This window comes from Bombina bombina, chromosome 4 (assembly GCF_027579735.1).
Source record: "Bombina bombina isolate aBomBom1 chromosome 4, aBomBom1.pri, whole genome shotgun sequence".
Taxonomy (NCBI): Eukaryota; Metazoa; Chordata; class Amphibia; order Anura; family Bombinatoridae; genus Bombina; species Bombina bombina.
In genome coordinates, this window is record NC_069502.1 from 1,212,177,977 (window position 1) to 1,212,192,366 (window position 14,390).

Sequence of the window (14,390 nt, forward strand, 5' to 3'; positions counted from 1 at the left end):
TACAGTAAATGAGTAAGAGGAAAATTACAGCTAAACACAAACACCGCAGAAATGTAAAAATAGCCCTGGTCCTTAAGGGAAAAAAATTGAAAAATGGCCTTGGTCCTTAAGGGGTTAAAAAAAAACCTAGAAATTTGACTGTGAAATAATAGCAGTCAGTTTCCTTCACACGTGTGCGTTTCAGGGCCTGCCAGGGCACAGTGTCACACCAGTGCAACTCATATCTGGTGTAACAGTAGTGTACATTTAAAAAAAAATACAATTTTGACTGTAATAGATTGAATAGCAGTTAGTTGTCTGCAAGTGTGTGTGTCAGGCCTACAGCGTCTACTCTGCCAACTTCTGCCAGTGCACAGTGCCACTCATATCTGTTGTCACAGTAGCTTGCACGCATAGTACCACTAATGGAAAAAAAAATGACAGGCAGAGGCAGGCCACCCCGCAGGGGCCGTCGTGGTGCTGTGATTCCCTTTGGCCCTAGAATAATGCCCAGTGTTCAGAGGCCACGTACCCCGAACTCGAACAGTTCTGAGGACATAGTTGACTGGCTAACACAGGACACCCAATCTTCTACAGCTTCCGCTCGGAACCTTGATACACCATCCTCCTCCAGCTTAGCTTCGGGCACCTCTCAAGTTACCACTCGCCCGCCTGCCGCCACCACCAACACTAGCACCACAGCCGCTTCACTTGATCTGTCAGAGGAGTTATTACACATCAGTTAGAAGAAATGAGTGATGCACAACCATTATTGCCAGAGGATGTAGATAACAGGGAAAGGTCTCAGTCAGGCAGCATTACACACATGGACGTACGGTGTGATGATGATGATGTTGTACCCGCTGCGGGAGTTTGGTCTGTCACTGTGAAGCGGGCGTAACCCTTACACTACCTGATCGATACAACATCATACCTGATGTTTTAATGCACGTTATTCCAAACAATTTAGGAATGTTAGGTGATTTATGTCCTTTATGGCTTAAAACCAGACTCTGCATCAACTATGTAATTTTCCATGGGAGTTTTGCCATGGATCCCCCTCTGGCATACCACAGTCCAGGTTAGTACCCTTGAAACAACTTTTCCATCACTATCATTTTATGTTTGCGACATCACTGCTTGGGAAATGTCAATGCCATCAGGGTATTTGCCAGAACAGTTCCTTTTCTACTTCCATGTGCTGTGCCCACTCCCAGCTAAAACAGAGGTTACTGATGTGTAGAGAAGGGAGGCTCAATAAATGGGCATGCAAAGCAAATGGATGTGAGAGAATAAAAAGCGATAAGGAAGCAGGGGCAGTCACACCAGGGCCCAAGAGCACGAGGGGGCCCATAACAGCTGTCTGTACATAGTTGTGTGCAGAATGTTTACAATCCTAATGCAGGGGAGCCTTTTATTATTGCAGGTTGTAGGTCCATCTATCTATCATCTATCTATCTATCTATCTATCTATCTATCTATCTATCGTCTATCTATCTATCTATCTATCTATCATCTATCTATCTATCATTTATCTATCTATCATCTATCTATCTATCCTATATATCAACTATCTATCTATCTATCTATCTATCTATTTATCTATCTATCTATCATCTATCTATCTATCTATAATCTATCTATCTATCCTATATATCAACTATCTATCATCTATCTATCTATCTATCTATCATCTATCATCTATCTATCTATCTATCTATCTATCATCTTTCTATCTATCTATATATCATCTATCTATCTATCATCTATCTATCTATCTATCTATCTATCATCTATCTATCTATCATCTATCTATCTATCTATCTATCTATCTATCATCTATCTATCTATCATCTATCTATCTATCTATCTATCATCTATCTATCTATCTATCTATCTATCTATCTATCTATCATCATCTATCTATCTATCTATCTATCTATCATCTATCTATCTATCTATCTATCTATCATCTATCTATCATCTATCTATCTATCATCTATCTATCTATCATCTATCTATCTATCATCTATCTATCTATCTATCTATACGTATACGCGCCCCTGTACACCTCAGCTCACCTGTGGCAGGGCGAAATTACCCGCAGGTATTCACAATTGCACACGGTAAAAAATGGATTTAGATCATTCCACCAGGGAAATAGAAGAACTGGTGAGCATTCATTAACAATCTCGCCAGCCCAGAGAGCTTTTAATCATCGATCCCAGAGAGATTTATAGAATCTCACAAGCCCAGAGAGCTTTATAGAATCTCACAAGCCCAGAGAGCTTTATAGAATCTCACAAGCCCAGAGAGCTTTATGGGATTTCACAAGCCCAGAGAGCTTTATAGAATCTCACAAGCCCAGAGAGCTTTATGGGATTTCACAAGCCCAGAGAGCTTTATAGAATCTCACAAGCCCAGAGAGCTTTATATAATCTCACAAGCCCAGAGAGCTTTATAAAATATTACAAGCTGAGAGCTTTATAGAATATCACAAGTTTAGAGAGCTTTATAAAGTCTCACAAGCCCAGAGAGCTTTATAAAATATTACAAGCTGAGAGCTTTATAGAATATCACAAGTTTAGAGAGCTTTATAGAGTCTCACAAGCCCAGAGAGCTTTATAAAATATTACAAGCTGAGAGCTTTATAGAATATCACAAGTTTAGAGAGCTTTATAAAGTCTCACAAGCCCAGAGAGCTTTATAAAATATTACAAGCTGAGAGCTTTATAGAATATCACAAGTTTAGAGAGCTTTATAGAGTCTCACAAGCTGAGAGAGCTTTATAGAATCTCACAAGCCCAGGGAGCTTTATAGAATCTCACAAGCTCACAGAGCTTTATAAAATCTCACAAGCACAGTGCGGATCAGGTCCGCCAGAACTCGCCACCAGCAGGGGAGTGTCAATCAACCCGATCGTACTCGATCGGGTTGATTTCCGGCGATGTCTGTCCGCCTGCTCAGAGCAGACGGACAGGTTATGGAGCAGCGGTCTTTGTGACCGCTGCTTTATAACTGCTGTTTCTGGCGAGCCTGCAGGCTCGCCAGAAACACGGGGCGTCACGCTCCATACGGAGCTTGATAAATAGGCCCCATAGAGTCTCACAAGCCCAGAGAGCTTTATAGAGTCTCACAAGCCCAGAGAGCTTTATAGAATCTCACAAGCCCAGAGAGCTTTATAGAACCTCACAAGCCCAGACAGCGTTATAGAATCTCACAAGCCCAGAGAGCTTTATAGAACCTCACAAGCCCAGACAGCGTTATAGAATCTCACAAGCCCAGAGAGCTTTATAGAACCTCACAAGCCCAGACAGCGTTATAGAATCTCACAAGCCCAGAGAGCTTTATAGAACCTCACAAGCCCAGACAGCGTTATAGAATCTCACAAGCCCAGACAGCTTGTTTAATAGTTTTATAAAGCTGTGATTTTATTACAGTGGCGTCACTAGGGTTGGTGTCACCCGGTGCGGTAAGTTATGGTGTCACCCCCCCCCAGAAAGCAGACACACATACAAACACTCAGACACACTTAAAACATACTCAGATGCACACACACATACTCAGACACACACACAAAAGCACTCAGACACACACACAAAAGCACTCAGACACACACACACTCAGACACACACACAAAAGCACTCAGACACACACACACAAACTCAGACACACACATACAAAATATGTAAACTGCACTGCATTAACTATGAAGCTCATGCCTAGAGCTGCTCCCTGGCTCAGCAGAGCATCAAATGAAAGATAAACAGAGCACTCTAAAAATAAATCACTAAAGAAAAGTTTTAGGTGCAAACTATGAAAATTCTGCTCTCTGACTCTGTTCCAAGCCTGTCAGTGCACAGCCCCGGGCCGCGTGCCTACTGCTTCTTATGGCCAATCACCTCTGCACTCTGCTCACCCACAGACCCCCGCCCGCCCTTCTACCTGTTCAGTGTGCACTTAGTGTAGCGTAACCGTAAAGGTCTGGTGGGCATTATACGTGGCTCCTTCACTTTAGAGACAGTGTCAAACAGTCATGCGGTCAGGTGCCAGGCATCCCCTCATGATTTGCCAGTTCCCGTTTAGAGAGACAGCACAGCAGTGAGTGACTCCACTGCTCCACATGTCACTGAGCAGTGAGCACAGATAGGCAGGCAGGTTTAGGCTAGCAGCGCAACTTTGCAAGCCCCACGGCATGCCCACAACATTCATAGCGAAATTGGGCAGGGGAGAAGCAAAGTACAAACAAGCAAAAGCAGCCGGGAAAACTATTTGTTGAAATTGCAGCAAATTGCAGCAAAAAATTGTGTGTCTACATCTTCCCCAGTCCCACCAATGTTCACAAATGCCAGCGCCTCTAATAAAAAAAAATCTATGCATCTCAACATTGTATTTCTTTGAATTTCAATAAAATTTAAAAAAAAAAAAAAAAAAAAAATTTTTTTTTGGTGTCACCCCCTGGTGGGTGTCACCCGGGTGCGGCCCGCCCCCCCCTAGTGACGCCACTGTTTTATTATGAAATTAGCACAGATACATTCAATTATGACTGCATGACCCTGCTTAGAATCATTTTATATTGGCTGTGCGACCCAGTGAGGTAAAAAGATAAAATAGGTAAAAACTTCAGGCCAGTTAACAGTCAAGAAATAATTAATTACCATGGGATCCAGTAATATTCCTAGTCCTATGTGCTGCACTAGAGATTTCTACCAGTCTTGGACTAGGAAAAAATACCTTTTCTCTATGCTAAGCATTGAGTGCAGTAGTAACTTTATGTTTCTTTTTTTACACGTTACTAGACTAGAATGCTCATTATCATCTCTGCTTATGTATTGAAGGAAGCATTCAAATGGTTAATATATAGAAATAAAGGAAAGTGGCTAGGCAATCTGGATTTCCTAATAGCAAAAATATCAAAAGGAAGTAGTGAGCCTAACACTGAGTTGAAAACAACAAAATGATTTATTGTAACTGACTTACATATACAAGCTCATACAACAGACTTGTCATAAGAGGCACGTGACTGATTTCTGTTGTTAGTTAGGGGTACTGCACCGTTAAGGAGGCCTTAATTGCAGTAGTTAATATAAGCTCTGTGCTTGTAGCATGAGGTTGTTGTGTATTGAGTTTAACTGCTCTGGCAATTACTACTTATTCTGGTTTGATTTCTGTTTTCCCTGACTATGCTTCTGTATAAACCCTTATGGCTAGATTACGAGTCTTGCATTTTAAGCTGTGCGGTGCTAACGTGCAGTTTATTCTCACCGCTCACTTACCTGCAGCGCTGGTATTACGGGTTTTTACAAACCCGGCGTTAAAAGGCAAGAAGTGAGCGTAGAGCAAAATTGTGCTCCACACCGCACTCTAATACTAGCGCTGCTTAAGTCAGCAGTGAGCTGGTCGTATGTGCTCGTGCACGATTTCCCCATAGACATTAATGGGGAGCCAGCTGAGAAAAAGTCTAACACCTGCCAAAAAGCAGTGTAAAACTCAGTAACGCAGCCCCATTGATTCCTATGGGGAATTTTATGTTTACACCTAACACCCTAACATGAACCCCGAGTCTTATACTTATTAACCCCTAATCTGCCGCCCCCTACATCGCCGACACATACATTATATTTATTAACTCCTAATCTGCCGCTCCGGACATCGCCGCCACCTACATTATACTTATTAACCCCTAATCTGCTGCCCCCAACATTGCCGACACCTACATTATATTTATTAACCCCTAATCTCTCTCCCCCAATGTCGCCGCAACCTACCTATATTTAATAACCCCTAATCTGCTGCCCCCAACGTCGCCGCCACTATTCTATATTTATTAACCCCTAAACCTAAGTCTAACCCAAACACCCCCTAACTTAAATATAATTTAAATAAATCTAAATAAAATTACTATCATTAACTAAATTTTTCCTATTTAAAACTAAATACTTACCTATAAAATAAACCCTAAGCTAGCTACAATATAACTAATAGATACATTGTAGCTAGCTTAGGGTTTATTTTTATTTTACAGGCAAGTTTGTATTTATTTTAACTAGGTACAATAGTTACTAAATAGTTATTAACTATTTAATAACTACCTAGCTAAAATAAATACAAATTTACCTGTAAAATAAAACCTGAAAACTTTTTTCAGGTTTAATGTTCCTTAAAACAACAGAAAAACATAGGCCTAGATTTGGAGTTTGGCGGTAAAAGGGCTGTTAACGCTCCGCAGGCTTTTTTCTGGCCGCACCATAAAATTAACTCTGGTATCGAGAGTTCAAACAAATGCTGCGTTAGGCTCCAAAAAAGGAGCGTAGAGCATTTTTACCGCAAATGCAACTCTCGATACCAGAGTTGCTTACGGACGCGGCCGGCCTCAAAAACGTGCTCGTGCACGATTCTCCCATAGGAAACAATGGGGCTGTTTGAGCTGAAAAAAAACCTAACACCTGCAAAAAAGCAGCGTTCAGCTCCTAACGCAGCCCCATTGTTTCCTATGGGGAAACACTTCCTACGTCTGCACCTAACACTCTAACATGTACCCCGAGTCTAAACACCCCTAACCTTACACTTATTAACCCCTAATCTGCCGCCCCCGCTATCGCTGACCCCTGCATATTTTTTTTAACCCCTAATCTGCCGCTCCGTAAACCGCCGCAACCTACGTTCTCCCTATGTACCCCTAATCTGCTGCCCTAACATCGCCGACCCCTATATTATATTTATTAACCCCTAATCTGCCCCCCTCAACGTCGCCGACACCTGTCTACACTTATTAACCCCTAATCTGCCGAGCGGACCTGAGCGCTACTATAATAAAGTTATTAACCCCTAATCCGCCTCACTAACCCTATCATAAATAGTATTAACCCCTAATCTGCCCTCCCTAACATCGCCGACAGCTACCTTCAATTATTAACCCCTAATCTGCCGAGCGGACCTCACCGCTATTCTAATAAATGTATTAACCCCTAAAGCTAAGTCTAACCCTAACACTAACACCCCCCTAACTTAAATATAATTTACATCTAACGAAATAAATTAACTCTTATTAAATAAATTATTCCTATTTAAAGCTAAATACTTACCTGTAAAATAAATCCTAATATAGCTACAATATAAATTATAATTATATTATAGCTATTTTAGGATTAATATTTATTTTACAGGCAACTTTGCAATTATTTTAACCAGGTACAATAGCTATTAAATAGTTAAGAACTATTTAATAGTTACCTAGTTAAAATAATAACACAATTACCTGTAAAATAAATCCTAACCTAAGATATAATTAAACTTAACACTACCCTATCAATAAAATAATTAAATAAACTACCTACAATTACCTACAATTAACCTAACACTACACTATCAATAAATTAATTAAACACAATTGCTACAAATAAATACAATTAAATAAACTATCTAAAGTACAAAAAATAAAAAAGAACTAAGTTACAAAAAATAAAAAAATATTTACAAACATAAGAAAAATATTACAACAATTTTAAACTAATTACACCTACTCTAAGCCCCCTAATAAAATAACAAAGCCCCCCAAAATAAAAAATTCCCTACCCTATTCTAAATTAAATAAGTTACAAGCTCTTTTACCTTACCAGCCCTGAACAGGGCCCTTTGCGGGGCATGCCCCAAGAATTTCAGCTCTTTTGCCTGTAAAAAAAAACACATACAATACCCCCCCCCAACATTACAACCCACCACCCACATACCCCTAATCTAACCCAAACCCCCCTTAAATAAACCTAACACTAAGCCCCTGAAGATCTTCCTACCTTGTCTTCACCATCCAGGTATCACCGATCCGTCCTGGCTCCAACATCTTCATCCAACCCAAGCGGGGGTTGGCGATCCATAATCCGGTGCTGAAGAGGTCCAGAAGAGGCTCCAAAGTCTTCCTCCTATCCGGCAAGAAGAGGACATCCGGACCGGCAAACATCTTCTCCAAGCGGCATCTTCGATCTTCTTCCATCCGGAGCGAAGCGGCAGGATCCTGAAGACCTCCAGCGCGGAACATCCATCCGGACCGACGACTGAACGACGAATGACTGTTCCTTTAAGGGACGTCATCCAAGATGGCGTCCCTCGAATTCCGATTGGCTGATAGGATTCTATCAGCCAATCGGAATTAAGGTAGGAATTTTCTGATTGGCTGATGGAATCAGCCAATCAGAATCTAGTTCAATCCGATTGGCCGATCCAATCAGCCAATCAGATTGAGCTCGCATTCTATTGGCTGTTCCGATCAGCCAATAGAATGCGAGCTCAATCTGATTGGCTGATTGGATCGGCCAATCGGATTGAACTAGATTCTGATTGGCTGATTCCATCAGCCAATCAGAAAATTCCTACCTTAATTCCGATTGGCTGATAGAATCCTATCAGCCAATCGGAAATCGAGGGACGCCATCTTGGATGACGTCCCTTAAAGGAACAGTCATTCGTCGTTCAGTCATCGGTCCAGATGGATGTTCCGCGCTGGAGGTCTTCAGGATCCTGCCGCTTCGCTCCGGATGGAAGAAGATCGAAGATGCCGCTTGGAGAAGATGTTTGCCGGTCCGGATGTCCTCTTCTTGCCGGATAGGAGGAAGACTTTGGAGCCTCTTCTGGACCTCTTCAGCACCGGATTATGGATCGCCAACCCCCGCTTGGGTTGGATGAAGATGTTGGAGCCAGGACGGATCGGTGAAACCTGGATGGTGAAGACAAGGTAGGAAGATCTTCAGGGGCTTAGTGTTAGGTTTATTTAAGGGGGGTTTGGGTTAGATTAGGGGTATGTGGGTGGTGGGTTGTAATGTTGGGGGGGGTATTGTATGTGTTTTTTTTTACAGGCAAAAGAGCTGAAATTCTTGGGGCATGCCCCGCAAAGGGCCCTGTTCAGGGCTGGTAAGGTAAAAGAGCTTGTAACTTATTTAATTTAGAATAGGGTAGGGAATTTTTTATTTTGGGGGGCTTTGTTATTTTATTAGGGGGCTTAGAGTAGGTGTAATTAGTTTAAAATTGTTGTAATATTTTTCTTATGTTTGTAAATATTTTTTTATTTTTTGTAACTTAGTTCTTTTTTATTTTTTGTACTTTAGATAGTTTATTTAATTGTATTTATTTGTAGCAATTGTGTTTAATTAATTTATTGATAGTGTAGTGTTAGGTTAATTGTAGGTAATTGTAGGTAGTTTATTTAATTATTTTATTGATAGGGTAGTGTTAAGTTTAATTATATCTTAGGTTAGGATTTATTTTACAGGTAATTGTGTTATTATTTTAACTAGGTAACTATTAAATAGTTCTTAACTATTTAATAGCTATTGTACCTGGTTAAAATAATTGCAAAGTTGCCTGTAAAATAAATATTAATCCTAAAATAGCTATAATATAATTATAATTTATATTGTAGCTATATTAGGGTTTATTTTACAGGTAAGTATTTAGCTTTAAATAGGAATAATTTATTTAATAAGAGTTAATTTATTTTGTTAGATGTAAATTATATTTAAGTTAGGGGGGTGTTAGTGTTAGGGTTAGACTTAGCTTTAGGGGTTAATACATTTATTATAGTAGCGGTGAGGTCCGCTCGGCAGATTAGGGGTTAATAATTGAAGGTAGCTGTCGGCGATGTTAGGGAGGGCAGATTAGGGGTTAATACTATTTATGATAGGGTTAGTGAGGCGGGTTAGGGGTTAATAACTTTATTATAGTAGCGCTCAGGTCCGCTCGGCAGATTAGGGGTTAATAAGTGTAGGCAGGTGTCGGCGACGTTGAGGGGGGCAGATTAGGGGTTAATAAATATAATATAGGGGTCGGCGGTGTTAGGGGTAGCAGATTAGGGGTACATAGGGATAACGTAGGTGGCGGCGCTTTGCGGTCGGAAGATTAGGGGTTAATTATTTTAAGTAGCTGGCGGCGATGTTGTGGGGGGCAGGTTAGGGGTTAATAAATATAATATAGGGGTCGGCGGTGTTAGGGGTAGCAGATTAGGGGTACATAGGGATAACGTAGGTGGCGGCGCTTTGCGGTCGGGAGATTAGGGGTTAATTATTGTAAGTAGCTGGCGGCGACGTTGAGGGGGGCAGGTTAGGGGTTAATAAATATAATACAGGGGTCGGCGGGGTTAGGGGCAGCAGATTAGGGGTACATAAGTATAACGTAGGTGGCGGTCGGCAGATTAGGGGTTAAAAATTTTAATCGAGTGGCGGCGATGTGGGGGGAGCTCGGTTTAGGGGTACATAGGTAGTTTATGGGTGTTAGTGTACTTTAGGGTACAGTAGTTAAGAGCTTTATAAACCGGCGTTAGCCAGAAAGCTCTTAACTCCTGCTATTTTCAGGCGGCTGGAATATTGTCGTTAGAGCTCTAACGCTCACTTCAGAAACGACTCTAAATACCGGCGTTAGAAAGATCCCATTGAAAATATAGGCTACGCAAATGGCGTAGGGGGATCTGCGGTATGGAAAAGTCGCGGCTGAAAAGTGAGCGTTAGACCCTTTAATCACTGACTCCAAATACCAGCGGGCGGCCAAAACCAGCGTTAGGAGCCTCTAACGCTGGTTTTGACGGCTACTGCCGAACTCCAAATCTCGGCCATAGACTGTATTGTAGTTTCTCAATATAATGATGGTGAAGGTGCTATTTTAACTTCTGTATTTTCCCTCTTCTTGAAATACAGAGCATAGTTTTTTATATAGGTTTGAATCTAAATTTTGGAGGAGGGTTTAACCCCTTTATAGTCCCTTTTATTTACAATTATAGCAGCTATAAATAATGCATGAATAATATGTTATCACTAGAGGGCAACATTGATTCATCCAACATCTCCTCCTGTTCTGGTTATTTATGGTATTTAACCAAATAAAAGCAAATATTAAAACTCTGTAGTAAAACTGTATCACTTTTTATACTAATGCAACCTTAAGGGTTTAACCTATGACAGCTACCAGAGAGATGTCTCAATCAGTTACAACATAACACAGAGAAGATAGTGCTCAGGTGACATAATGATCAGAAAGAACTGCTGTAAATGAACTTCTCAAACCTAAAGTGATATCTCCTGAACACCAGCGCTGTCAGTCTGACATCTTCTGTAAATACCAGCCCTTACAGCAACTGTATACAATGTGTTTACCATATTTTAGTTTCTTATTCAATTCTTGCTTTCTATTATCTTATTTCTTATCTTATTTTTCCTTTTATTATTATTATCATTATTATTATTATTACTATTATTATTATTATTATTATTAATAATAACTATCGACTAGATTATGAGTTTTGCGGTATGGTTGAAAAAGCAGTGTTAAGGCTCTTTTTCATTACCGCTGGTGTTGCAGGTTTAGCTGCACCGCACACTTTTTTTGGCCGGAACGCAATGTAACTACCGCAGCTTTCAAAAAGTCCTTATTCAATGGGACTTCCTTTGCGCCGGTATTACGAGTTTGCCTGGGAGGCCAAAAAGTGAGCGGTACATTCTAAAACTACAAGATCCATAACGTAAACTGAAAGTCAGTAATTATGGGTTTTATGCCACAATGCCGTAACATAAAATTCATAACTAAAGTGCTAAATATGTACACTAACACCCATAAACTACCTATTAACCCCTGAACCGAGGCCCTCCCGCATTGCAAACACTAAAATAAAATTATTAACCCCTAATCTGCCTCTCCCGACATCGCCGCCACTAGAATAAATATATTAACCCCTAAAACGCTGCACTCCTGCATCGCAAACACTAGTTAAATATTATTAACATCGCCGCCACCTACAGTACACTTATTAACCCCTAATCTGCCGCCCCCAATGTCACCGCCACCTACCTACACTTATTAACTTCTAATCTGTCGCCCCTAACATCGCCGCCACCTACCTACATTTATTAAGCCCTAATCTGCCGCCCCTAACATCGCCGCCACCTACCTACATTTATTAACCCCTAATCTGCCGCCCCTAACGTCGCCGCCACTATACTAAAGTTATAAACCCCTAAACCTAACCCTAAGTCTAACCCTAACACCCCTACTTTAATATAATTAAAATAAATCTAATAAACAATTCCTATCATTAACTAAATAATACCTTTAAAACTAAATACTTACCTATAAAATAAACCCTAAGCTTGCTACAATTGAACTAAATAGTTACATTGTAGCTAGCTTAGGTTTTATTTTTATTTCACAGGGAAGTTTGTATTTATTTTAACTAGGTAGACTAGTTAGTAAATAGTTATTAACTATTTACTAGCTACCTAGCTAAAATAAATACAAATTTACCTGTAAAATAAAACCTAACCTATCTTACACTAACACCTAACCTTACACTACAATTAAATAAATTACATTAATTAAATACAATTAACTAAATTACAAAAAATAACAAACACTAAATTACACAAAATAAAAAAAAAAATTACCAAATATTTAAACTAATTACACCAAATCTAATAGCCCTATCAAAATAGAAAAGCCCCCCCCCCCAAATAAAAAAAAACCCTAGCCTACAATAAACTACCAATAGCCCTTAAAAGGGCCTTTTGCGGGGCATTGCCCCAAAGAAATCAGCTCTTTTACCTGTAAAAAAAAATACAAACAACCCCCCAACAGTAAAACCCACCACCCACATAACCAACCCCCCAAATAAAATTCTAACTAAAAAACCTAAGCTCCCCATTGCCCTGAAAATGGCATTTGGATGGGCATTGCCCTTAAAAGGGCATTTAGCTCTTTTTCGGTGCCCAAAAGCCCTAATCTAAAAATAAAACCCACCCAATAAACCCTAAAAAAAAACTAACACTAACCCCCGAAGATCCACTTACAGTTTTTGAAGACCCGACATCCATCCTCAATGAATCGGCAGAAGTCCTCAGCGAAGCCAGCAGAAGTCTTCATCCAAGCGGCCCAAAGTCTTCATCCAAGCCGGCAGAAGTCTTCATCCAAACGGCATCTTCTATCTTCATCCATCCGGCGTGGAGCGGCTCCATCTTCAAAACATCCGGCGTGGAGCATCCACTTCTTTCCACGGCGACTGAAGAATGAAGGTTTCTTTAAGTGACATCATCCTAGATGGCGTCCCTTGAATTCCGATTGGTTGATAGAATTCTATCAGCCAATCGGAATTAAAGGTGAAAAAATCCTATTGGCTGATGCAATCAGCCAATAGGATTGAGCTTCAATCCTATTGGCTGATCCAATCAGCCAATAGGATTGAGCTCACATTCTATTGGAGGATGGATGTCGGGTCTTCTGCCGCTTCGTTGAGGATGGATGTCGGGTCTTCAAAAACTGTAAGTGGATCTTCGGGGGTTAGTGTTAGGTTTTTTTAAGGGTTTATTGGGTGGGTTTTATTTTTAGATTAGGGACTTTGGGCACAGAAAAAGATCTAAATGCCCTTTTAAGGGCAATGCCCATCCAAATGCCCTTTTCAGGCCAATGGGAAACTTAGATTTTTTTAGTTAGGATTTTATTTGGGGGATTGGTTGTGTGGGTGGTGGGTTTTACAGTTGGGGGGTTGTTTGTATTTTTTTAACAGGTAAAAGGGCTGATTTCTTTGGGGCAATGCCCCGCAAAAGGCCCTTTTAAGGGCTATTGGTAGTTTATTGTAGGCTAGGGTTTTTTTTATTTGGGGGGGCTTTTTTATTTTGATATGGCTACTAGATTAGGTGTAATTAGTTTAAATATTTGATAATTTCTTTTTTTATTTAGTGTAATTTAGTGTTTGCTATTTTTTGTAATTTAGTTAATTGTATTTAATTAATGTAATTTATTTAATTGTAGTGTAAGGTTAGGTGTTAGTGTAAGACAGGTTAGGTTTTATTTTACAGGTAAATTTGTATTTATTTTAGCTAGGTAGCTAGTAAATAGTTAATAACTATTTACTAACTAGTCTACCTAGTTAAAATAAATACAAACTTGCCTGTGAAATAAAAATAAAACCTAAGCTAGCTACAATGTAACTATGGGGGCGGCAGATTAGGGGTTAATAAATGTAGGTAGGTGGCGCCGATGTTAGGGGCGGCAGATTAGGGGTAAATAAGTGAAGGTAGGTGTCTGCGACGTTGGGGGCGGCAGAATAGGGGTTAATAAGTGTACTGTAGGTGGCGGTGATGTTGGGGCAGCAGATTAGGGGTTAATAAGTGTAATGTAGGTGCTGGCGATGTTGGGGGCGGCAGATTAGGGGTTAATAAGTGTAAATAGGTGGCAGCGACATTGGGGCGGCAGATTAGGGGTTAATAAATGTACTGTAGGTGGCGGTGATGTTGGTGCGGCAGATTAGGGGTTAATAAGTGTAATGTAGGTGTTGGCGATGTTGGGGGGGGCAGATTAGGGGTTAATAAGTGTAAATAGGTGGCAGCGACATTGGGGGCTGCAGATTAGGGGTTAATAAATGTACTGTAGGTGTCGGCGAT